The 24,493-nt window shown below is 43.2% G+C and overlaps 1 protein-coding gene across 1 annotated transcript in view; it reads left to right on the top strand.

The window, feature by feature from the left end:
• Positions 1-16,204: 16,204 nt before the first annotated feature.
• Positions 16,205-24,493, top strand: part of VASH2 (vasohibin 2) — a 153,560-nt gene continuing 145,271 nt past the window's right edge. Inside the window, exon 1 of the mRNA XM_082251367.1 lies at positions 16,205-16,332. The gene's annotated coding sequence lies outside the window, so the exon portion shown is untranslated. The remainder of the gene's footprint in view (positions 16,333-24,493) is intronic.

Below are 24,493 nucleotides of genomic sequence, written 5' to 3'. Positions count from 1 at the left end.
ACCTGTTCTTATGGTGCCAGTTGGGGGCTCTTTCACACAAGCAACAGTGCCTACCACCTGTGAAAAGTAATCTGCTATCGATTACTTTTCATAGGGCAGCGAAACAGTGGCTGCCAGACATTCAGGAAGCGATCCTGCCACCTCCTCATTATCTATTTTTTTTTTTTTTTAATCCCAGGGGAACTGTGTGTTAACCACTTGCTGACCGCTCACTGAGCTGGTACTGCGGCAAAGTGGCTCGTTCCCGTCCAGCGACGTAGACCTACGCTGTGGGCGGCGACTCCTCCGCTTGTGGGCGGCGCACGCGCGCCGCCGGAGGCTCGCTCCCGCTGTATTCAGTCACAGCGGGAGTCGGGTCAGGGGAGAAGCGGCGGTGATCACTGCCGCTCTCCCCCGATCGTCGGGAATTGAGTTTGGAGATCCGCCCACTTGTGTAAACAGAGCGGGCGGATCTCCTAAGTGACAGATAGGGTCAGATTGCAGGGTTCAGCATAGCTGAACCTGCGATCTGTCCCTGTGTCACTCAGTCACCTCCCCCCACACACGTCAGTAAGCACCAGGCATACATTAACCCCTCCCTCTCCAATAAAATTATCCCCTTCCCTGCCAGTTTCATTTTTACAGTAACAGTGCATATTTATATCACTGATTACTGTAGTAATGTCACTGGTACCCACAAAAGTCTCAAAAATGTCAGTCAAGGGTCCGATCTGTCTGCCGCAATGTCGCAGTCCCGCAAAAAAAAAAATTGCAGTTCGCCGCCATTACTCCTTAAAAAAAAAACACCAAAAATGACAGAAATCTTTCCCTTAGTTAGTAAACGCAATAACTTTTGCGCAAACCAATCAAAATACGCTTATTCTGATTTTTTTTTACCAAACATATGTAGCAGAAAACAAATTGGCCAAAAATTTAAAAAAATTTTGATTTTTACATTTTTTGGGGGGGAATTTCATATAAAAAAATGTGAAAAATATTGTTATTTTTTCCAAATTTACGCTCTTTTCTTGTTTATAGCGCAAAAAGTAAAAATCGCACAGGTGATCAAATACCACCGAAAGAAAGCACTGTTTGTGGGGGGAAAAAAGACGTAAATTTTGTTTGGGTACGGCGTCGCACGACCGCAATTGTCAGTTAAAGTCGCAAAAAGTGGCCTGGACGTAAGACAGCAAAATCCTCCGGTGGTAAAGTGGTTAAAATACTGTACCCCAAATGTTTAACTCACGGTTGTAGCTTGCCCTCATTGCACTTAATGACTGCTTTGACAAGCAGTGCCGCCTGTCAAGTTCTGCAAGTCTAACTAAAACTGCCAGGGCCACAAGCAAAGCATCCCAGCTGCAGCATGTGTACAGCCCCATGCAGCTACAATAGTAACATTTAGATGGCTGGTTGAGGGGGGGGGGGTATAAAACTATGGCTCAACCATCTATTTTTACTGCCCACTAGCCACCATTTTAAAAGATCCTGAAGGGGATTACTAAAGAGAACACTCACCTGCTCCTAAAGCGCCAATAAGAGGATCACTAAATAAAACACTCACCAGCCCCTAGGGTGCAAGGTAGTGCTTGTTTACACCAGTAGCAAGGATTGACGCTTGACTGGTGGTGAGGAGGAGATATTTCGCCACCTCACAGCCTTGTTTTAATCCCCCCCCCCCCCCCCCAAGGGCTGGTTCATTTTCCTTTTTTTTTGCTGCTCCAGTTTTGATACATTTCCCCATTTTTACTTCTTTGTGTGGGAGTCATGTTGTCTGCATAGGAGGGTTGCTTGTAAGATGTGTAGCAAACCCCCAAGGAGCCACTGGTGAATGAAGTCCAATGTCCCCTTTAGAGCACACAGCCAGGTGCACAGCATTTTCTCCACTCTTCCCCTGGCTCTTTTTAGGGTTTTAATTGGGAATGATGAACTGGGATAGGGTAGGGGAACATGGGATATCCCAGAAAACTGTAGAACTGAATAACTTTAGGACTTCTGGCTGCACAATAGAAACAAAATGGAAATCCTACAGGATCTCTAAGCTGAAGGTGACCTCTACTTCTTCCAGAGTTTAACAGCTGCACACAGTCACTAACTCCTCAGCAATGGAGTCGCTTACTCACCTAGCCACAAGATCATCGGTTGCTTCCTAATGATAGCCATCAGGCTCTTCCTAGTGAGGGAAATGTAGACTCACACCACGATAGGACAGCTGGACTCTTTCCCACCATCTTCCTCCCGGCTCTCTCCAGTGACCTTCTTAAGATCCAACTTGATCCCTGGACTCAAACTTGCAAATAGTCCCTCCAGCTAAGCCTAGCTGGGACCTCAATGTCTTCCTGACGGATTCTTCTAGGAGTCTGCACAAAGGGCAGAGCCCCGTTCTCAGGGGTCTCCTCCAACAGGACTGGACCCAGGAACTCTGCTTTAGGTTTCAGACTATTTATGGGCTTTTCCACCATCTTCTTGGCACAACTCCCAAGGGATTGGCCGGAATCCCCTAGGCTGCCCACTCTGTTCTTTCCACCATTATTATTCTAGAATCCTCTAGAACATTGTTTTTCAACTCTGGTCTTTAGGGCACACTAACAGGCCAGGTTTGCAAGAAAACTGAAATAGATCACAGGTGATATCATTTGCTGCTCAGTGATTGCAGTATACCAGTCTGCATCTCCCCAAGGTAATACTTAAAAACTGGCCTGTTAGTGTGCTCTGAGGACCGGAGTTGGGAAACACTGCTCTAGAAGACAGGGGGAAGTAGCAGCCTGTGAGACCTAAACCATCAACCCTGGCTCCTCTGATTATAGGGGACCCAAACTAAATTTACCTAACAGCCTACTTTACACTTGGAGGGTGCTACAGATGGAACATTGTCGTAGACCATTAAAGAGGAATTTCACCCCCCCCCCCCCTACCTATTCCCCCACCTTATCTCTATAGCCAGGTTGTGCAGAAAAACCTACTAACTTACTTGATGATCCAGGGTTTTTTTTCTAGGGCCCCACTGCAGCACACCTTGTCCTGCTCTGCCATGTTTTCTGATGTCATCAGGGGATGCTGGCTGTCTCTTTCAGATTGTGCAGCAGCCTATGGTGATGCACAAGAGCCATGTCATTGGTGGGGATGCTGCAAAAACCATGAAGAGACATTGTGATGGTGCACGGCATGTGCCAAAGAGTACCTCACTGCTTCCTGGGATGCATGATGTGGGTGTCCTAGAAAGCCGCGGTCAATGAAAGTTAACACTTATGTAAAGACACCCTGGGTATGAAAGGGGTTACAGTCGCTTAGGACATTTCATTCCTGAACACAAAGGCAGCTACCAGACACTCTACTCAGCCGAACAAGAAACCCATACGAATAATCCCCCCCCCTCCCAAGTACGCAGAGTTGTATAAAGTACTTGAAACTCATACTTGAGTAAAAGTACAAGTGCTCGATCAAAAAGTGACTTGAGTAGAAGTGGAAGTGCTCGATCAAAAAGTGACTTGAGTAGAAGTACTAAAGTATTCAACATTTTTTGTACTTAAGTATTGCAAGTAGTTTTTTTAAAAATTTTGCTACTCAAGTACTGAAAGTAAAAGTACCAGTAGTTTTGAAAAAAATTGCTACTCAAGTACTGAAAGTAAAAGTACAAGTACTGTGTTATGTAGTTATTAAAGAAAGAAGTCAAAAGTTTGAACATCATATTGTTTTTTATTATTTCAAATGCAGTTTTTATTTATACATACAGTAGCATTTATTTTCGTATGCGCTGATAATACACATGTTTTGAGCTTCATGAAACCTGCCATCTACTGTTCTGGCAGTGGTAATTTTTATAATTGTAACGAGTAACTATGCAGCACAAAAAAAAAATATGGGAGTAGAAGTATTGAAATCATTGAAAAAATGTAGTGAATTAAAAGTGGAAGTAGGAGAAAAAAAATTCTACTCCAGGAAAGTACAGATACCGCCTTTCAGTACTTAAATACAGTAGTGAAGTAGTTCTACTTAGTTACTATACATCTCTGCAAGTACGAGACGAGGCTCTGTATTGAGGGTCAAGCAGGAATCAGACTCTTTATTGAAAAGGAATACACGCTTTATATACACGTTAAAAGTAATGCAGTCACTACATGAACAATGACACAAATCCAGCCCCCAACATCACACAATGGTTACATAACGAGCCCCCAATACACATTACTCTGAGTGTCAATACATACCTTAGCAGACAACAGGTGAGTTCATTAACACACTTAACAATAAGTGAATGGAAAGCCACCTCAGACAAGAATATCACAATTTACTCATTCAGACAAAAGCAACATCGTTAGACAGTCAGTCTCCACATTAAACTTCCTGGAATGCCCATGTTAGGAGTTGTACTTCCTGGTCAGAGACCTCACAATGTACAGGGAATAAAATCTTCATATTTCAAGAGAGACATCATTCCTGAATATCACTGTCTCATTTGGAGCCATCCAAACCATATCCCCAGTGCCCCCCAGTTTCCTGGTCACCCCGCGCACAAAGTGACTCCCATCACAACTTACTTATATGAGAAACCAGAAAGCATAGGGGGGGTTGGGTCCCTGAAAAAGGTATCAACCTCCCCTAAAAAAATGATTAAATTCTGTAGGAGGAAGGACGGTAGCAGAAGGTGAATGAGGGAAAGTTGAAGGTTGAAGGTTTGCTTCAAAAATGTATCCCACTTTGTAGTTGTTTCTTTGAAGCAGGTTTATATACGGGGTCTATGGGCACCTTGTATTGTTTAGAAGAGCTGTATGGACAGATTAGCTTAAATTAGTACATTGACCGCTTGAGTCCCTGAGAATTCTTCTCCCTAAATCCCCTTGAAACCCATAGCATTTGTAGTGGGAACTGTTGGTTTTGGTGGTCCTGGTCCTCCAAACTAAACTAAATGCACACACAGCCAGGAATCTTCTCCTTTTTATTTTCTCAAGTAAACAACCTAGGGGTGTCTTTTGTATTTTTATTGCTGAGTTGCACTTGCATGGTTATAGGGAGTAATGGGATACCCCAAATAACTGAATTATCTGAGGACACTCCTCTTCTTACTATTCTGGCAGAGAGATTCCACATAGTTCACCACTTGCAGCGAGAATGCCTTGGACTTGATTTGTAGTAGACCTGAGAACTGCACACAGTCTCTAGGGAACGGGATTTAGGTCAGTACTCACAATGCCACAAGTTCATCAGTTGCCTCCTTCTGATATCCACCGGGCACTCTCCAGTGAGCTTCTCCAGACCGTAAGGGAGAAATCCCAGACTTTACAAAATAGGCCTCCAGCTTAGACTATAGCTGGGACCTCGATGACCTGCAAACAGTATTTCCAGCAGACTGCCCAGAGGGGCAGTGCCCCCCCCCCCCCCACACACAGGAAACTACTCTGGCAGAGCTGAACCCAGGATCCCACCCACTCTGCTCTAGGCTTCAGATTATATATGAGCTCTCTAGCCATCTACTGGACACATCTCTCCAGGGATTGGCTGGGTCCCCATAAATATTCAGGACGCCAGCCACTCCCGCCTCCTCCACAGCCCAGCGCTCCAGGGGGCAGAGCAGAGAGACAGCGACCAACTGACAGTCAGCAGCTCTCTGCTCAGGGAGCTCTGAGAACTGAGCGATTAGCTGTCTTTGATCGCTCAGTTCTTAGTGTTAGAGTCGGTGGGGGATAGATGAAGCATACTTCTCCCATACTTCTCTTTTAAGAAGGTTGCAATAAAAAAAGAAGTCCAACCAGTGCAACCCATGTGTGTGTGACATTTGTTCTCTGACATTTCCTATAGCCTTCCTGTGGAAGACACCTAATATTTTTTTAAGTTGTCACTCTCAGCTATTACCACTTCCAGGGGAAGGAGTTCTACAATTTTACTGCTCTATCAGTAAAGAACCCTGGTTACTATGCAGGAGGGCAGCCTCTTGCCATGTGGGGGTTTATGGGAGGTGTTGGTATGGGGCGCTACCACCTTGCACAGCGAATTACTTCGTTGTATATGATCCAAAAAAATGAAAGTGCACAGTGCTTATTGGTGAAATATTAAATGTGCAATATAGTGCAGATTTAAAATTAAATTAAATTAAAATTATAAAATTATAAAATTATAAACGGTAGTAATCGTGTATCAATTGGATTGTACCGTGTATGTATCACTCATCGGATGTAAACAATCATATAGTGACCAGTGCAAAAAAAGTGCTAAGTGCAATATAGGTGATCAATAGATACTTTATTGTGGCCTCCTTTGAAAGAGGAAACTGACATCCGTGGTGAATATTATAGAACACTATGCAGTGTAAAGTGAGAGAGTAAAAACGCCTGTGGCGCGTGTTAGGAGTGAGAAGTGCTAATACCGTGGGTAAAGCACTTACCAAAAGTCCTCTCCCTTCTCACTCTAATATACTGTGTCTCCCTTCTCCTGATGCCTGTGAGAGCTGGTTGTTCCGTGCATACAGTTGCGCTTGCATCTCACACTTAGCCCCTGTGTCACCAGACGGGCTAGTAAGACAAACTTTCTCCAAGGATATCACCAATATAGATCAGATCAGTATTCCTCTTCATCAGAAGATAAGGCTCACAGGTAACAGATCACAGGTCCATAAAGCGGGTCACAGGTCCATAGGAAAACAAAGGTCCGGACATAGTGCATTACCGCAATACATTACTTTATTGAACATAGCATAAAATCATAAAAATTACCTTGTAAAGCACTATACAAGTGCATGTGATGAGCAGATTGTATTACACACAGCGGTCTCGACCGCAATGGATGGCGGGTGACGTCACCGGCCCCTCCCCCTTCGCACGCGTTACGTCCCACTGCACGGGACTTCCTCAGCTGAGCTGAGGAAGTCCCGTGCAGTGGGACGTAACGCGTGCGAAGGGGGAGGGGCCGGTGACGTCACCCGCCATCCATTGCGGTCGAGACCGCTGTGTGTAATACAATCTGCTCATCACATGCACTTGTATAGTGCTTTACAAGGTAATTTTTATGATTTTATGCTATGTTCAATAAAGTAATGTATTGCGGTAATGCACTATGTCCGGACCTTTGTTTTCCTATGGACCTGTGACCCGCTTTATGGACCTGTGATCTGTTACCTGTGAGCCTTATCTTCTGATGAAGAGGAATACTGATCTGATCTATATTGGTGATATCCTTGGAGAAAGTTTGTCTTACTAGCCCGTCTGGTGACACAGGGGCTAAGTGTGAGATGCAAGCGCAACTGTATGCACGGAACAACCAGCTCTCACAGGCATCAGGAGAAGGGAGACACAGTATATTAGAGTGAGAAGGGAGAGGACTTTTGGTAAGTGCTTTACCCACGGTATTAGCACTTCTCACTCCTAACACGCGCCACAGGCGTTTTTACTCTCTCACTTTACACTGCATAGTGTTCTATAATATTCACCACGGATGTCAGTTTCCTCTTTCAAAGGAGGCCACAATAAAGTATCTATTGATCACCTATATTGCACTTAGCACTTTTTTTGCACTGGTCACTATATGATTGTTTACATCCGATGAGTGATACATACACGGTACAATCCAATTGATACACGATTACTACCGTTTATAATTTTATAATTTTATAATTTTAATTTAATTTAATTTTAAATCTGCACTATATTGCACATTTAATATTTCACCAATAAGCACTGTGCACTTTCATTTTTTTGGATCATATACAACGAAGTAATTCGCTGTGCAAGGTGGTAGCGCCCCATACCAACACCTCCCATAAACCCCCACATTTCTTTACCCTTGTGGTAAGTTGGAGGCAGCATAACCATCTGATCCCCACACTCTGCATTTAAAACTGTTGATTCAGTGCTTGTGTTGCTATCCATAGCGCGGGTGCACCCCAAACCTCTTTTTTACTAAGCCTCTTGCCATGGGACCCAGAAGACAGCAGTGATCACTGTGGTAGGTGCAACTAATTACAGCGATTCTCTGCTTCCACAGGGATAAGTTGGGTATGGTATTAGCATATTTACATTTTTCCCAGTTTCCTCCCATGCTCCAAAAAACATGCTGGAAGGTTGTTTTGCTCCTGTCTAAATTTTCTATAGTATGTGTATGTATGAATGTGAGTTTGGGACCGAATGTTGAGGGCGGGGACTGATGTGAATGTACAACATATATAAGTAAACTAGCAGCCCTATATAATTACCTGTAATAAATAAAATAAATAAATAAAAAGACATGTAGTTCAGATGTAAGTCATATTAGAGGCAAGGTTTTTTTTTTACTTACCTGCTCTGTGCAGTGGTTTTGCACAGAGCAGCCAGGATTCTCCTCTTCTACCTCCCCCGCCAGCGCTCCTGGCACCTCCTTCCTGCCAAGTGCCCCCAGAGCAAGCAGCTTGCTGTGGGGGCACCAGAGCAGACTCGCTCCCGAGAGCCACAGCTCGGCCCCACCCCTCTTTTCTCATTGGCTCACTGGCTGTGAATGACAGCAGCAAAAGCCAATGCTGTTTCATGAGGAGGGAGAGTCCCTGGAGAGCCAAGGCTCTTGTGCACATTGCTGGATCGAGATGGGGCTCAGGTATATATTGGGGGGCTAGGGGGCTGCTGCACACAGAAAGTTGTTTACCTTCATGCATAGAATGCATGAAGGTTAAAAAAAAAAAACCTTGAGTCTTTAGAATCACTTTAACCTCTTTGCTGCCAGAGTAATTTTTGCATTTTTTCTCACATTTAAAAAATCATTTTAGGCCTGAAGATTATGTAAAACCCCCCAAAACATTTCTGAACACACACACAACAGAGAATAAAATAGTTGTAGTTCCAATTTTTTTTATGTCACATGACTTTAGTGCAGCAGTTTATGAAATGCAAAATTTCAGTAGAAAATACATTAAAGTGTTGCTAAATCCAGGACCCTGGCTTCATTATATCTGGTCTCCCACAGTACACAAAACATGGGAATGCAATTGTTTTATTAAATTAAAATGGCTATTTTCATCAGCAGTATATAGCAGTCTTGTGACTTCTATCAGTGTCTGGTTAAAGCTTGTAGGAGGAGTTTTTATTATCCCCCGATTATCCGATGAGGATGCAGGACCCCTGACCTTCTGTCTTGGCAGTGCTGATTGGCCCTGTGCTGATCACATGCACTCTCTAGCAATATACACCAAACTGAGTATGTGCAACCCGTCCCCTGGCTCTGTAAATATCAGGAAATATATTGGAGTCAGTGGAAGAAGGGGAGGATCAGAGAAGACAGGATCGAACAGCCTGTTTACACAATGCAGAGGATTAACCCCTTAGGTTCCACAGTGAGTATAACAAGCAGGCTTTACCACATATACAGACTGGTTTTACTGTTGTGGGTTTAGTATCACTTTAAATGTATTTGTAGGGCACACAATGCATACAGGGGGAAAAATAATTATTAAATCCCCTGCAGATTTTGTAAATTTGCCCACTTACAAAGAAATGAAGGGTCTATAATATTTATCATAGGTGTACTTTAAATGATAGAGACAGAATATCAATCAAAAATCCAGAAAAACACATTAAATAAATGTAATAAAGTGAGTTGCAGTTCAGTGAGTAAAATAATTATTTGATCCCCCAAGAAAAACATGAATTAGTAGTTGTTGGAGAAACCCTTGTTGACAAGCACAGAGGTAAGATGTTTCTTGTAGTTGGTGACCAGGTTTGCTCACATCTCAGGAGGGATTTTGGTCCACTCTTCTTTACAGATCTTCTCTAAATCCATAAAGGGGAAGTCAACCCTAACACTAAAATCGCTACATCTACAGGCATCCACAATCTAAAGCTGGGTACACGCTATAAGAAAATCGGGCGAACGATTCTCCGATTTTCCTCGTTGTTTCACAGCAAATTGGAACCAAAGAAAGAAAATGCGTACGAAAATTCTCGTACGACAAAGGTTTTATTTTGTTGTTTATGGTTTCTGATCATGCGCAGTCTTTCTTTTCTGATTTTTCTTGTACAAAAATTGTCCAAAAACGGTACACATTAAACAAAACTCGTTTGTTTTTGCTCGCACGAGAAACATTTTGGAGTTTGTCCCTTCGAGAACTTTCGTACGAAAATCCTGAATCGTCTGTAGAAAGTTCTGTACACACTATACGAAACTCGTATGAAAATTCTTTGGATGAAAGTGTTCGCCCGATTTTCTTATAGTGTGTACGAAGACTAACCTATCTAACCCTGTAAAGAGGAAATCTGTATACATACCTTTTCTGAAGCCGCTCCGGTCCGGTCCCAGCTGAGCTGTGGAGGAAGGTGCAGAGGAGGGAAGAAGGTTCTCATCCAAGATTTTACAATACATGGCCCCATCCATTGGCCCCTCAATGCGGCAAAGTCAGCCTGTACCTTTAGCAGAGAAAAGGCCCCAAAGCATAATGGTTTCACTCCCTGCTTGACTGTAGGGATGGTGTTCTTAGGGTCATAGTCAGGGCTTTTCTTCCTCCAAATATGCCTCAGTCGAGTTAATGCCAAAGAGCTAAATTTTGGTCTCATCTGACCAGAGCACTTTCTCCCAATCCTTCTCTGAATCATTTAGGTCAGTGCTCCCCAATCTTTTTATCACCGCGGACCGGTCAACGTTTGATAATTTTACCGCGGTCCGCTGAGCGCCGGTTCACATTGCAGCGACGCTACTTCGGGTGGCGACCTCCGAGGTCGCAGTGCGAGCAGCGCGCCGCGACCTCGGAGCGGCCGCCACGGACTTCATAACATTGAAGTCTATGGCGGTCGCCTCCGGGTCGCCCCAAAGAAGCTCCGGACCCTTTTTCTAGGTCGGAGCGACTTGTGTCGCTCCTATTAGAATGGGTCCGCAGCTTCCCTATGGGAGGCGACCTACGGCGACCTGTGAGGCGACCAGGTCGCCTCACAGGTCGCCCTAGTGTGAACCGGCAGTGAGGGGGGGACGTTGATTGTTTATATTTTAGATTGTTTTGATCTAATAATTTTAATTTATTTGTATTTAAACATGCCTTCAAAATAAAATACAGTTAAACCAAAAAATTAATATAAAGTGATTTAACATTTGAACTCACTAGAACGTTTAATCAATGAGAACCCTGGGCTTGTTTCTTTGCAACGAGACGGTTCCATCTGGGGGTAATAGGAGACAATGACACCCGAAGTGTGTTGCTTACCGGTGAACAGAGAGAAGAGCGATACACACCTTCTCTTTACCAAATCTACAACGCCACTGCCGCTTGCAGCCACTCAGCTCCAGACGTCACCTAAAACCGCCCCGATATCACGATATTTTGCGCATGCGCGGTATTGGTGCGACTTTAGGTGACGTCTCTCAGCTCCCAGTTAACCTCTCGTCCATGAAAAGTCACACAAACCCAAGCGTAATACACCACAGTAAATAAAATTGAAATAATTTAATGTTCCTTGGGCGGCCCGGTACCACTTGACCCACGGATCAGTACCGTTCCGCGGCCCAGGGGTTGGGGACCACTGATTTCAGTGTTCATTGTCAAACTTCACATAAGCCTGTAAATGTGCCTTCTTGAGGAGGGGGACTGCAGGATTTCAATCCATGGTGGGCTATTGTGTTACCAATGGTTTGTTCGATGACTGTGGTCCCAACTGTCTTGAGATCATTCACAAGTTCCTCCCGTGTAGTTTTGGGTGGATCCTTCACTTTTCTCATGATCATCCTTTTCCCATGAGGCAAAATCTTGCATGGAGCTCCAGAGCGAGGGTGATTGATGGTTATTTTATTTTTCTTCCATTTGCTGATAATCGCTCCAACAGTTGTCTCCTTCTCACCAAGCTTATTGCTGATGGTCTTCTAGCCCATTCCAGCCTTGTGCAGGTCTACAATCTTGTCCCTGATGTCCTTGGAGAGCTCTTTGGTCTTACCCATGATGGTGGGTTTGAATGGAAGAAAGAGATTCTGTGGACAGATGTCCTTTATACACATAACCAGTTGTTGTTAGGAGCATCTTCCTAAATTGACAGGACTAATCTGTGTACCACATGGGCACATACTGTAGCCAGTCTGCGGGAGCCAGTATAATTGTTGGTTGTTAGGGGATCAAATACAGTAAAACTCTGGATTGAGAGTAACTTGGTTTGAGAGCGTTTTGAAAGACAAGCAAAATACTTAAATAAATTTTGACTTGATAAACAAGCGATGTCTTTATATACAAGTAGCGTCATGTCACAACAGAGTATAAAAGAGAAGAGAGGTGCCTCTAAGTGTAGCAATATGGTTACATTTAATGAAGGTTCAACATTTAGCAACTCACATGGTTGATGATTAAAAGAGGCAGATCTAAGAATGCAGGCATCCGGGGTAAAGCTTGCCACAAAGAATGTCCTCCTCACCGCCATTGATGTCATCCCTTCCATGCTGTGCTCCATGAGCACTTCAAACCTCGCTTTCAGATCGCTCTGCTGCAGGGTAGTCTTCTTGATCATGACTGCACACTGACAGCGGTGAGAGCCGGTGGTGCGGAGGATGGTCTATGTGGACAGCTTTATCCCAGTTTCCTGCATACTTAGATGTGCCTCTTTTAATTATCAACCATGTGAGTTGTTTAATGTTGAACCTTCATTAAATCTAACCATATTGCTACACTTAGAGGCGCCTCTCTTCTCTTTTATACTCTGTAGTTCCTGCTGGATTTTGCTTCTAATCCCCTTGTGGAGGTGCCATTTGTGGATGAACATTTTATGGGTACACAACCTATCACATTGCTATAATCTTTTTATATGGACTATAAACTGAAGGATTTATGAATAAATGGTTGTGGAACGAATCATCAGAGTTTCCATTATTTCTTATGGGGAAATTTGCTTTGATATAAGAGTGCTTTGGATTACAAGCATGCTTCCGGAAGGAATTATGCCAAGGTTTTACTGTACTTATTTTACTCACTGAACTGCAACTCAATTTATAACATTTGTATTGTGTGATTTTTCTGGATTTTAGGTTGATACAAATTATAGACCCTTCATTTGTTTGTAAGTGGACAAAATCTGCAAGGCATTGAAATATTTATTTTCCCCACTGTATATCAACCAACTTTTTGGGTAAAATATAAAAGATGATGTTGTGCCAAGTAAGTAGATATCCAACGTATCAAGCCTTAAAGTTTTGTGTGCCTGTAAAAGGGCAATAAACTTTGGAACCCTAAATTTTCCATGGGTGACATTTTAATAGCCGGTACAGGTCATCACTTTAGTGTTAGCAGTGAATAATGAGCCTACAATTATTGCTCTCACTCTGGGTGTGCAGTGATATGTAACACATGTAGTGAAGTCCCCCCTGTGGGTGGGTGTGGGGGCTGAACAAATCCTTGGCTGTAACTTACATTTTCTGCACTTTTTCTTACATTTTCTTCTTACCAAACATTTTTTTTTTCATCACATGGGGACAGAAAGTGATGAACTTTTGGTGAAAGGTTCCATTTAATGAGAAATGAGGGGTCCAATTTCCAAAAGACCCCCGATGTCTCTCCTGTCCTCCAGTGAAGTTAATGGAGGGAAGATCACACTTCATTTGTTTCTTCCCTGGCCCAGAAAGGACATGTTACATGTCGCTTCCCCGTCAGTAAGTCTGCGGCACCCCCCCCCCCCCCATTATGATCTGCGTCCACTGACGGGCAGGCGGAGCCAGGGGAAGATAGTGGGAGTGCGCACACATTGGGAGCCCTGCCAGTATCGGGGTGTGTGGAAGTGAGCCACCAGATCCCATTCATCTGATATCTGACGGGTATAGGTGTGTGCAGCCAATTACATTAGGGGGTGCACCCCAAAGCTCAGACACACATGCCTTTGTCTGCAGCTTCAGCTGCACTGGAGAGTGAATGAATGGGAATTGCTCTGTGCTGAGCGGCTTCCTGTTCATTCACAATTTGAAGCATAGTAAATACTGTTTACTATGCTTCAGCTATAAATGAATGCAGTGAGTAAGTGCGTTCCCTGTGTTCATTTAGAAGAGGAAGGGGCCAATAAATTACATACTGACTAGTCCCTTCCCCTGCAGCTGCTGGGGGCAGAGGAGGGAAGCCAGCAGCACTGCAGGTGGGGGTGGGATTTGTAGGGAGGATAAGTGCTAGGAGAGGGGATTTGGTGGAATTTGTGCTGGGAGAGGGGGATTTGGAGGGGGGAGAGGATTTATGCTCAGAAGGTAAATTTAAGAGTGGAGTGGATTTCTGCTAGGAAGGGGGGTGGGATTTGTGCTAGTAGGGATGATTGGGAGGATTTGTGCTAGAAGGGGGGAGTGGATTTCTGCTAGGAAGAGGGGTGGGATTTGTGCTAGTAGGGATGATTGGGAGGATTTGTGCTAGGAGGGGGGATTGGATTTCTGTTTGGAAGGGGGTGGGATTTGTGCTAGTAGGGATGATTGGGAGGTTTTGTGCTAGGAGGGGGGAGTGGATTTCTGCTAGGAAGGGGGTGGGATTTATGCTAGTAGGGATGATTGGGAGGATTTGTGCTAGGAGAGGGGGGGGGGGAGTGGATTTCTGCTAGGAAGAGGGGTGGGATTTGTGCTAGTAGGGATGATTGGGAGGATTTGTGCTAGGAGGGGGGATTGGATTTCTGTTTGGAAGGGGGGTGGGATTTGTGCTAGTAGGGATGATTGGGAGGTTTTGTGCTAGGAGGGGGGAGTGGATTTCTGTTAGGAAGGGGGTGGGATTTGTGCTAGTAGGGATGATTGGGAGGATTTGTGCTAGGAGGGGGGAGTGGATTTCTGTTAGGAAGGGGGTGGGATTTGTGCTAGTAGGGATGATTGGGAGGATTTGTGCTAGGAGGGGGGGGAGAGTGGATTTCTGCTAGGAAGAGGGGTGGGATTTGTGCTAGTAGGAATGATTGGGAGGATTTGTGCTAGGAGGGGGGATTGGATTTCTGTTTGGAAGGGGGGTGGGATTTGTGCTAGTAGGGATGATTGGGAGGTTTTGTGCTAGGAGGGGGGAGTGGATTTCTGCTAGGAAGGGGGTGGGATTTATGCTAGTAGGGATGATTGGGAGGATTTGTGCTAGGAGGGGGGGGGAGTGGATTTCTGCTAGGAAGAGGGGTGGGATTTGTGCTAGTAGGGATGATTGGGAGGATTTGTGCTAGGAGGGGGGATTGGATTTCTGTTTGGAAGGGGGGTGGGATTTGTGCTAGTAGGGATGATTGGGAGGTTTTGTGCTAGGAGGGGGGAGTGGATTTCTGTTAGGAAGGGGGTGGGATTTGTGCTAGTAGGGATGATTGGGAGGATTTGTGCTAGGAGGGGGGAGTGGATTTCTGTTAGGAAGGGGGTGGGATTTGTGTTAGTAGTGATGATTGGGAGGATTTGTGCTAGGAAGGGAAATGTTCTTGGGATGATAAGTGCTAGGAGGGGGGATTTGTGCTAGGGGGGTGGATTTCTGCTAGGAAGGGGGATGGGATTTTTGTTAGTAGAGATAATTGGGAGGATTTTTGCTAGGAGGGGAAATGTGCAGGGGAAGATAAGTCCCAGGAGGGGGACTTGTGCTAGGAGGGGGGGGGGGGGGGAGTGGATTTCTGCTATGAAAGGGGATGGGATTTGTGCTAGGAGGGGAAATGAGTGGGGGAGGATAAGTGCTGGGGGGGGGGGGTTGTTAGTAGGGATGATTGGGAGGATTTGTGCTAGGAGGGGAAATGAGTGGGGGAGGATAAGTGCTGGGGGGTTGGGGGTTGTTAGTAGGGATGATTGGGAGGATTTGTGCTAGGAGGGGGAAGTAAGGGAGGGGGAGGATTTGAGCTGGGAAGGAGGATTTGTATTGGAAGAGGGTGAATTATTTTGGGGGGAGAACTTTGGCTTGCAAAGAGGATTTATGCTTAGGAGGTAAGAGAAGAAGTGGGGGAATTAACACCACACATAGTGATTAGGATGTGCCCAGGCACACCTGGCACACCCCCTGTGCTGACCTATGCCAGCTGGTGAGATATACACACACTGGGTAATACCCCGCTGCCATTGTACTACATAGGACAGTAGAAGGGGATAACTAATCCGTCATCCACTAAAAGTATCCTTTACTATTGTCTGCCTTCTCCTATTACCTATAGCAGCCCCGATGTGTCCGGAGTTCCCCTTTATGGAGATCTCCCTTCTATCACACCAATCACAGTCATTCCAGCTGATCTACTAGACACAGACACGCCCACATCCCCGCCTCTTATTCACACCTCCTAGCCCCTCCCAGTCACACAGCCCCGCTGCCAATCACCTCTGCTCAGGCACCGCCCTTCTTTGTTGTTTCGACCAATGGCAAGCGACGGAGCGTCCCTGGCCGCCGGGTGACAGTTTCACAATGTAACAAGCTGGCTGGGAAGCGTTCTAGTGTAACCGGCTGCCGCTGGGAGATGGCCGGACTCCGCTCTCCGGGGACTGCAGGTAATCAGCGCCGCAGCCCGGGCTCAGTCCTCCGGGAGAGCTGGGGGGGAGGAGGAGGAGGAGATGCCGCAATCCGGAGCCCGCAAAGGCTGCAGGGACTCCCCGTGTAATGTATGGAGGAGACCGCGGAGATCACTGCACTCCTCTATCCATCCATCCACCGCACTCCTCCATCCATACACACTGCATGGGGGATTACTGGGGGGATTGTACACTATTCTATAGGAGAGATCACTTCTCATCACCATTACTATTATCATCAATAGTCTGTTATCTATTACATTCATTAGCATTCTGCTATTTATTATCATCATCATTAGTATTCTATTTTTTTTTTGTTATTATAATTATGATTCTATCATTTATTATTATTATTATATAGGATTTATATAGCGCCAACAGTTTGCTTTGCGCTTTACAACATGAGGGCAGACATTACAATACAATTCAATACAGGAGTATCATCATTATTTTTCTGTGATTTATTATTATGATCATCCTCAGTTTTTTATTATTTTTTACTGTCATTATTTGTTATTATTATTGATATTACAATCATCATTACTATTCTAATAATTGTTTTATTATGTCATCATTATTATTCTATGATTTATTATTATGATCATCATTAGTGTTTTATTATTTTTTTACTATCATTATTAGTGTTCTGGTATTTATTAATTATTGATATTATGATCATCATTACTATTCTAATTATTTTTGTATTATCTTATCATCTTTATTCTATGATTTATTATTATAATCATCTTTATTATTATTATTATTATTATTATTATTATTATTATTATTATTTTAATAGTAGTAGTTTCATCATCATTATTAGTTTTCTGTTTATTGTTTATAATTATTATACTTATTATTATAATCAAGGTCATCATTGTTAGTAGTAATCTTAGTAGTATAAGTATTACTAATCTTAGTAGCGGTAGTAATCTTAGTAGTAATATTAGTAATCTTAGTAGTAATATTAGTAATCTTAGTAGTAGTAGTAGTAGTAGTATTAGTAATCTTAGTAGTGGTAGTAATCTTAGTAGTAGTATTAGTAATCTTATGCCCTGTACACACTATCAGATTATCTGAAGACTTTTGTCTTCAGATTTACCTTTTCTATGTAGTGCAAGGGCCTGCCGGATTGCATACAAATTGAAAGTGTTTAGGTTTGACCTCATATTATATGGTTTTGGTAAGTCTGCAGACAAAAGTCTTCAGATAATCTGATAGTGTGTACAGGGCATAAGTAGTGGTAGTAATCTAAAGCAGTGGTTCTCAATTTCCGGTCCTCGGGACCCACTAACAGGCCAGATTTTAAGTATTACCTTGGGGGATGCAGACTAGAATACTGCAATCACTGAGCAGCAAATTAGATCACCTGTGATGTAATTTAGTTATCTTGCAAACCTGGCCTGTTGGTGGGTCCCGAGGACCGGAGTTGAGAACCACTGATCTAAAGGGCCATACACACTATCAGATTATCTAAAGACTTTTTCCTTCAGATTTACCTTTTCTATGTAGTGCAAGGGCCTGCCAGATTGCATACAAATGGAAAGTGTTTAGGTTTGACCTCATATTATATGGTTTTGGTAAATCTAAAGGAAAAAGTCTTCAGAAAATCTTATAGTGTGTATGGCCCATTAGTAGTGGTAGTAATCTTAAGTGGGGTATGCACTAGTCGAAAATTCCCGTCCGAGGTAAAATCGTACGATTTTCGGGCTAGTGTGTACAAAACTTTCAGCAGCCGATGCCGACATTTTTAACAAAAAAAAAAACGGAGGGACAAACACCAAAATTTTTATCGTCTGTCCCCAGACGACCAATTTTCGTTTAATGTGTATGCAGTACGTCCGCGAAAAATTGTATACAAAAGACCACGCATGATCTGAACTTGCTGACAACCTGGAAGTCTAGAGAAAAAAAGGTCCCAAAAAAAAAAAAAAAATCGGACGAGAAATTTCGGGAACATTATGCACTGTCCACTAAAAACGGTTATGACCGCTAAGCCTGAAAGAGAAAAATCGGAGGATATTTCGTCCGATTTTCGTCAAGTGTGTACGAGCCTTTAGTAGTAGTAGTAATCTCAGTAGTAGTATGTTGTTATCATTTCTGTTATCACTTTTATTGGGCTATAGTTCCTATTTATCCCCCATAGTGTGTGTCCAGAAAAGTGATTCATGTCGGAATGCGATGGTGCATGTTTGTGTGTTTTTCTATGTTCATAGTGACACAACTGTGTGTAGATCAGAACCGCCAGACGCCATCTGCTGAGCAGAAGCGCAGTACACATGGGCTGCCTTTCCCTGCGTTGACAAGGCTGCTGTTGCGTGAGACGGCACATGGTTAGAAGAGCTCTTAGCTGTAGTATTATGTGTGATCCCTTCCATTCCACAATAACATCATTCACATTTAGATAGGAACATTTTTGGGTGGTTTTGGCGTTTTTTTTTTTTTTTTTTTTTTCGTATTTTCAGGGTTGAGGGTTTTTGTTTTGCTCGTTACTAGTAGGGGAAGGAAGAGGTTGAAGCAGATTTAAACACAAGAACAAAAATTGATAGTATTGCAGCTACAGGTCTTTAGATGTGGTGGCCGCGTTTGTTTTCCTTTTTCACACTTTCTTCCCGTTTTACTTTTATCTGGTGATCCTGTTATTACCTCGCTTCCTGTCCTGAGGTGACAACTTAACTGAGCATCATTGTCACCCTAGAACAGGGAGTGTGTTAGGACTACATAACACCTCCCTCTCGTCTCCATGCAGGGGGAGGTGTTTTATAGTCCACGGAGATAGGAGAGAACAGTGATAACTGATAACCATCCAGAGGCAGAGAGCACAGGAAGTTATCAGCTCACAATATTTCTGGCTGGATGAACCAATAGTTATAAAATATATATATATATATAGTGTGTGTGTGTGTGTGTGTGTGTGTGTGTGTGTATATATATATATATATATATATATATATATATATATATATATATATATATATATATATATATATATATATATATATATATATATATATATATATATAATATAATATATGCATTTGTTGATCAGATATAATAAAACGCATTCAATGAGATATTTAACTGAAAGAAGCAAATCCTAGAACTGTATTGTCGGAGTTAATATATAAATGTATCTTCAGGGGCTTCCATTGAAGTCTATAGGGGCCGAAAAGGTGCAACTCTGCCACAAAGAACCTGGTGCAGCTTTCAGGCTTCATCAACCCAACACTCCAATGTGAGCGATTACAATTGAATAAAATGGAAACCTTGATGTTGAGTGGCGTTAACATTTTTTGGAAGATATGCGTCAGATGTGAATCCAAGGGCTGCATCCCGCCTGTGCGACTCATTGCGCTGTGATAACACACATTACATGCGTTGGCGTGTTGCAGAGCCATTAATTTTGGAATAGCTCCCCAGTGCGCTTAAGGCAGGGCATCATTCAGGCCCCATTCGCAGTTTGCAATTTTGGAATCGCAGGCTGAATTGCCACACTTCTTCCTGCAATTCCAAATCCTGTTCTCATCATCCAAATCATGCGGCCATCAGTGACCATTTGCGCAACAAATGTTTTGGGTGCCATTCATTCTTAATGGCACCCCAAAGCAGTGCAATTTTGATGCAATTGTTATACGACCGGATCATGCGACAAAACGTGCCTTTAAAAAATCGCACAAATCTTGTCACCCAAACTAGGAGCAGGAGCTTCAAGTGAATAGGCTGCCGTATGCGCAGCATGCAGAATCACATGAGAATCGCACTTTCAAAATCACAAGCGGGAACATTTGTTCCCGATACGCGATATGTGATGCACGGTACTGCACTACTGAATTGCTTTGGGGAAAAATTGCGACAGGTCCCTTTTTTTGTCTGTTCTTGTTTGTTGGAAGACTGCTTAAAAAATGAGCTGCACTGTTGCAGCGCAGGTTAACACCTGATAATAACAAACCTGTAAAGCTGGGTCATTCAACCAGTGGGTAATCGTAAAAAAACTGACAGATTCCCGCATCAGCACAGCAATGTGGATGCAAAGATCTCTCCCGCTGTTCTATTGTATTTTTACAGGGGGGAAAACACAGATCAGTGCTTGCAGCCATTGGCTGCCAGTGCTGATCGAATGCTGGTTTTCCAACATGACCGTTCGACAAAAGCCGGTCGTAAGACCGCCTTTTGTTGAAGAGAGAGCGGTACACACTGACCGAAATTCGCCTGCTTCCTGCTGAACTGACCAAATTTTGGTACATGTGTACAGGGCTTTAACCATTTTACAACCGCCCACCGCACAGAAACTGCGGCAGGGCGGCCTCTGCACCGCATCATGTAACTAGTACGTAATCCAACACTTCCAGGTCTGGGGCGCGCATACCCACTGCCAGCAAACCTCTCCCGATTGAACACACCAGGATCTAATCTGCAGGTACAGCAGACTTGATGTCTGCCGGCACCTGCTGATCATTAGGGAGAGAACAAGAACGGCGATCTGCCTATGTAAACAAGGGAACAATGTCCGTGATACTTTTTTTATTTGCACTAACATACAATTTTTCAGGACAAGCTTTCGGGGTATGTCCCCTTCATCAAGATCCAAGCAGTACTGATGGGATCTTGATGAAGGGGACATACCCCGAAAGCTTGTCCTGAAAAATTGTATGTTAGTGCAAATAAAAAAAGTATCACGGACAGTACTCAATCGTCTCTGTCGCAAGTGCACTAATACGGCTACAATGACCTTAAACAAGGGAAGGCAGTCAGTAGGGAAGGCATTGATTCTGTGTTCCTGCTAGACAGGAACATTGATCAGTGCCTCCCCTAGTAGAAGCACCTCCCACACAGTGAGAAAACACTGGTTAGGCACGCAGTTAACCCATTGATTGCCCCTGATGTTAACCCCTTCCCAGCCAGTGCCATTAGTACAGGGACAGTGTATATTTTTAGCACTGATCACTGTATTCGTGTCACTGGTTCCCACAAAGTGTCAGTTAGTGTCAGAATGTCCGCCGCAATATCACAGTCCCGCTATTAGTCACTGATCGCCGCCATCACTAGTATAGAAAAATATATAAATAAAAAGTCCAAAAATCTATCCCCTTGTTTCTAGACACTATAACTTTTTTGCGCAAACCAATCTTTCTTACCAAACAAATCCTTTTTTTACCAGAAACATGTAGCAGAATACATATTGGCCTAAATTGATGAAGAAATAAGATTTTTTTTCATTTTTTTGGAAGTGTTTTATAGTAAGTAAAAAATTTATATTTTTTTTCCAAAATTGTCTGTTTTTTTTTTTTTATTTGCTTATTGCGCAAAAAAATTAAACACGGCAGAGGTGATTAAATACCACCAAAAGAAAGCTCTATTTGTGGGGAAAAAAGGGCAAACATTTTGTTTGGGTACAGAATTGTCAGTTGTACACAATGGCGTATCGCAAAAAATGGCCTGGTCATGAAGGGGGTACATTTTCTGGAGGGCAAGTGGTTAATGCAACGCAAAATCCTAGCTAAGATTGTATATTAGTAGATAAAACCGCTTTGTCTAGTAGAGGATGCATCCTTTTTTTTTTTTTTTTTTTCTAGCCCATCTGTCAGTCAGTCAAATGGTGGCTTTACAAGGAGCGATTTATAAATCTGTTTTATTTCCAGGAAGAATTATGATTGGAAGATTGAAACGCTTGTTCGATGCGTCATACATTTAATAAACCTTTTTCTATGGTTGTGTTTTGTGTCCAGACCGATCAAAAAATTTTTGGTGAAATTGATCAATTTTGCTCAAAATCGATGGATGGCGCAGTTTGTGTGCCTTTTTAATGCCTCCCAGATTTGATCCTATTATCCGATTCTATAAAAAAAAAAAATATTCAAGCAGATCATAAATGTGCAAAAGTAGATAATGGTCCAGTCTGCTGCCACCCATAAACATGTGCATGCCGGCAGTTAGTGTTTGCCTTTGTATAGGTTTGTTGAATGATGGATTGCTAATCAATTAACGCATTTCAAAATCACGTGAACAGCGGTTGGTTTTGCGCTCATCCCAGGACGGTGCGTTCTACCGTAGATCAGATTACCGAGCATGTGCAAATTAATTCTCTCAAGAAATCACAGTTTTGCTTGTGTATAGCAAGAACCGCAGATCTGTCAGAAGATTGGGACTTGATCTGTGTATATCTGGTGACATCTGTCAGTTTGATTGACACTTCCTTATCTGCAGTGGCTGTGTGTGCTTTAGTAATCGCAAATGCGATTTTTAATTTTTTTTTGGGAGGTAAAACGAGGAGGACGCAGCTGGTATTGTGAGAGCTGCGGATGGGTAGCTGGGGGTGTGTAGAACGAGCAGCCTGCTATTCTGTCACATTGCCGCTGTATTGTAGTATTCTCATTCAGTCAGCACCCAGCGTTAATCCATTGCAGCTGTGACACCGGATCTGGTGTAACGGAATCCTTCAGCAGCATAGGAGATGCATTACACACATATATAGGGGGAAGATCGGCTTTCCTGAGAGTCGGCATCCAGCTGATCCTCATGGTCTGTCCGATGGCACATATGCATCGCATTTCTCAGTACGTATGTCTGGAAATCTGCATTGTGATGGCAGAGGTGGCAGTGCCATGCAGACCTCCATGTTCTCCACCAACAGAAAACAATGCTTGTAAAATCTTTTCATCAACACAGTTTGGGTTTATTTAAAGTGCATCCCAATCAGTAAGGATCCATTCACACCGCAGTGCGTGCGCTAAGTGCAGGTGCAATGACATGCATTCCCATGCTGCGTTGCATTTTAAAATGCGCAGAAATACTTTTTTTTTGATTAACTAAGCTTTAGTGCCGGTTCTCATATCTGCGATGACAGACATTGCATGTAATTCAGAGCGCACTGATCTGCATATCACATGCGATCTCTGTGCAATGCAAATTCAGCCATAGAGATTGTATAGTTGATTTTGCATCAGATTCGGACAGAACACGCACAGGACCCTTTTTTGGGTCCGCACCAGAATCGTATCGCATGGATGTTCACACCTATGCGATCCGATTCATGTCTGAACTAACAGTTCGCATTGCAATATGCAAATTGATCTGGGGGTGTCATTAACTTTGTATTGACACTCTCAGTAATTTGCATATGGCAGTGTGAACTGTCTGCGAGTTGAATGCGATGAGGGAACCCGCAGTGGATCCGCATCGCATATGTGTGAATCGGCACTTATTGGTAAATGAAAACTTCAACTGACTTTTTTGACTCTTGCTTTTATGAAGGCTGCAATAAAAAAACAAAAAAAAACAAAGGGCCTGTCTTACTTTTTGTTTAACCACTTCAGCCCCAGATGGTTTACGCCCCCCCCCCCCCATGACCAGGCCATTTTTTGCAAAACGGTACTGTCACTTAATCTGCGCGGTCGCGCAACACTGTACCCAAAAAAAATGTATGCTCTTTTTTCCCCACATATAGAGCTTTCTTTTGGTATTTTTAACCTCCTGTAGTTTTGATTTTTTTTATGCTATAAACAAAAAAAAAAGACCGACAATTTTGGGAAAAAAACAATATTTTTTACTTTCTGCTATAAAACATATCCAATTAATAAAAAAATGGAAAAAAATCTTCATCAATTTAGACCATCATATATTCTGGTACATGTTTTTGGCATATAGGTGTATATTGATTGGTTTGCACAAAAGATATAGCGTCTACAAACTATGGGATAGATTTATAGAATATTTTTTATTTATTTATTTACTAATAATGGCGGCCATCAGTGACTTATAGTAGGATTGCTGCGGACTGATCGCACACTAAGTGACACTTTTTGGGGACCAGTGACCCCAATACAGTGATCAGTGCTAAAAAAAAGGTCACTGTATTAATGACACTGGCAGGGAAGGGGTTACCATCAGGGGCTATTAAAGGGTTCAATGTGTCCCCTGGGAGTGCTTGCTAACTGTATGGGGGAAGGTGCTTTGACTGGGGGAAGATAGAGATCCATGTTCCTGCTTAGCAGAAACACAAGAGCTCCATCTTCCCCCCTCTAAAAGAACGGCGATTTGCCTTGTTTAGATACGCAGACTGCCGCTTTGCCTCTCTCGGAATGATCGCCGGGTTCCTGGTAGACATTGGGTCCTCAGGACCCGCTGATTGGCTCCCGCTGTG

Source organism: Pelophylax lessonae (assembly GCF_965119305.1).
Source record: "Pelophylax lessonae genome assembly, chromosome: 3".
Taxonomy (NCBI): domain Eukaryota; kingdom Metazoa; phylum Chordata; class Amphibia; order Anura; family Ranidae; genus Pelophylax; species Pelophylax lessonae.
Note: the sequence above shows the minus strand (reverse complement) of the source record. Positions and strands in the feature narration are given on the sequence as shown.